The sequence below is a fragment of the Cupressus sempervirens genome, chromosome 10 (genome assembly GCF_028749045.1).
Source record: "Cupressus sempervirens isolate cs-2001-9-10 chromosome 10, ASM2874904v1, whole genome shotgun sequence".
Classification (NCBI taxonomy): Eukaryota; Viridiplantae; Streptophyta; class Pinopsida; order Cupressales; family Cupressaceae; genus Cupressus; species Cupressus sempervirens.
The window spans coordinates 668,883,445-668,886,296 of record NC_143127.1 but is presented as its reverse complement, the minus strand read 5'-3'; the positions used below and the strand labels follow the sequence as shown (position 1 = coordinate 668,886,296).

The 2,852-nt window shown below is 38.3% G+C and overlaps 1 pseudogene; it reads left to right on the top strand.

Annotated features, from left to right (window-relative positions):
- The first annotated feature begins 223 nt into the window (after positions 1-223).
- Positions 224-553, top strand: LOC149535601 (elongation factor 1-alpha pseudogene; annotated as a pseudogene).
- The last annotated feature ends 2,299 nt before the right edge of the window (positions 554-2,852 follow it).

Genomic DNA, 2,852 nt, shown 5'->3' with positions numbered 1-2,852 from the left:
CCTAGTCATCATGATTTCATTAAGAACATGATTACTGGAACATCCCAGGCTGATTATGTAGTGTTGATTATCGATTCAACAACTAGAGGCATTGCCTAGTGATAATGTGGGATTCAATGTCAAGAATTTTGCTATGAAGGATCTCAAGAGAGGATATGTGGCCTCTGAATCCAAGAATGACCCCACCAAGGAGGCTGCTAATTTCACAGCTCAAGTTATCATCATGAAACATCCAGGCCAAATTAGAAATGGGCATGAGCCAGTGTTGGATTCCCACACATGCCACATTGCTGTGAAGTTTTCTGAGATCATGACCAAGGTTGACCGATGATCTAGCAAGGAGCTTGAGAAGGAACCAAAGTTCCTTAAAAATGGTGAGGCCAATTTTGTCAAGATGATTCCAACCAAGGTAATGGTTGTGGAGACATTCTCTAAATACCCACCATTGAGTTGTTTTGTTGTGAGGGACATGCAACATACTATTGTTGTTGGTGTCATCAAGGCTGTGGAGAAAAAGAAGCTTCACATTGCCAAGGAAAAGAGTTTTAAGTAGAGACAACATTAAAAAGGGCCTCCACATGCCTAAAAGGCAATCCAAACATTGATCACGCAGCATGTGCAAGTTGGGGAGAGTCCATGCATTGAATAGAGAATAGGAGACACCATTCAAATTGAAAGAGTGGGGTAGACCAATGTTGAAAAGGGATGTCCAAGTTTTAAGAGGAGAAATTGCCATAAAATATAGAGTTTGTTCCCTATTTAGTGATATTTCCATGCACAAGCTGTTAAGGGAGAAAAATGTGAGCAATAAGAAGCATCAACACATGATCAACTCCATGCAGGGCAATCAATTGGAGCAATAAATCTGAAGGCAAATAAAATTATTAAAGACATTCATATTGGTCACGATAAAAGAATGAATTCATTATGTGATGCTGATAGTAATTATCCAAAAGCAAAGAGATGTTTGTGGTCAATAGATTAAAGGTTGACCAAGCAGCGATAAGTGTCATGGTGAAAACAACAATATTCTCAAATAAAAGGTTCCAAATTTGATAGAAGGAAAATAAAAAAGGTAGTGATACAAAGATTCCAATAGCATGGGTCATGCTAAAGAAAAAGCATGAACCACTAAGAGGAATCCAAGCAGACTACGCAAAGAAAAGAGTTTGAAGGTTACGCTAAAAAATAAAGGAAACATACTACGAAGCTTTCTACACTTGTACAAAGGTGATAATGTAATCAAAACAACCTGCCATTTAAATGGAAGCCATTGGAAGACCAAGCTGCAGATTATAAACAGGGGAGTTTTATAAAGCCAAAGTTAAAAACATTGCTCATGCCAAGTAATAAGGAGACATCTTTTGACTCAAAGATAACCACCAAGCTACATGTAGGGCAGTGCCAGTTATAGGAATAGTCACAGCTTTGAAGTTTCCAAGCTTAAAGAGGTAAAACATAGGGGAAATGCTTTAATAAGGCTTTATCCCATATGCACAATGTGGGCACTTTTTCAAATGTTTAAATACTATTGCACTTGATTAGACTAATGTCTATATGACACAAGCTTTTAGAAGCTGCAAGTTCATATGGTGGAGCCCGTCCATGGATGATGTTAGTGTGACACATGCAAAATTTCAAATGAAAGTGCTATGTTGATGATGTGGCAGGTTTGGGAGCTGATGCCCAAGATGCTGCCACGTGGCAAGATCATGCGGAGCCCGCATGCCCACAATAATAAGTTGCACACTAGATAAATATTGTAGGAAAGAAGGCTACCACCAAGTGGCAGCGGGTCCTAGCTGATCATGAGGTGGTGCCAAAGGAACAATTCAGGCTGGACTCTCCAGATGTCGCCATGTGGCTAGATCAACGGCTCGCACATCCCCACTAGATTAAGATGCTCACGATTTAAATAATGTGGGAATGCCCCTAATTGACACATAGCAATAGGTGTTAGCTGATGATGAGGTGGCATGAGAAAAGTAGTCTAAGATCGATGCACAGGATGCTCCCATGTGGTAGATCTGACAGATAGCGCATTTTTACAAAACAGAAGTGCTAACGAGATAAATAATGTAGGATTGTGGAATGGTGAAACATGGTGTGGGTCCCACAAATGATGACATGGCATTTGATGAGCAGTGGTCAGCCAATTAGAGGCAACCTCGTGGTAGAAACGTAAAGGTCAAACTAGGGTTGACCACAAATTTGAAGGAAAAGGAAAAAATTTTAAGTCATAAAAACTTTATTATTTTAAATTCCTTCTAAGAATAGGTCACGTGTGGACTTTTAAATGCAAAACTAGTTTTTCATAAAGTTTGAACCTTAGGACATTTTAAATTTTTTGAAATTTAAAATCAAAGATGTTGCAAACCTAATAGTTATAGCAGGGGACTATTTTCAAATTGACTTTCAGGGGGTTTTCGGTACTCAAAACATAGACTCCAATATATCGTTGGAATCAAAAAAAGATGAGCTATCCATTTTGGAATTTTTTTTGCACAGAACATCACTAGTTCATGTTATAGGAGGTTTTATCTCTCTAGTTGATTTGTGTGTTTCATCAGGTATTTTGAGTTGCCAGTCGAAGAATTTAGTAGAGAAACACCTAAAACACATTCAGTGACCTTTCTACCTAGTTATTTTAATATTTGTGGTGTTTTGGCTAAAAGTTTGATAAATTAGCACATATTTGGATTTAGTTAGTAGAATTTTGTCTTTTGCTAAGATATATTGCATTTGAAGAGGCAAAATAGAAAGGATGTGATTAGCAGTTGATGGGAGAAGGTAGAGAGAGGTTTTGCAACTCTAGGGATTGAATTCCAGGTGGACATATGTCAGGCATAGGT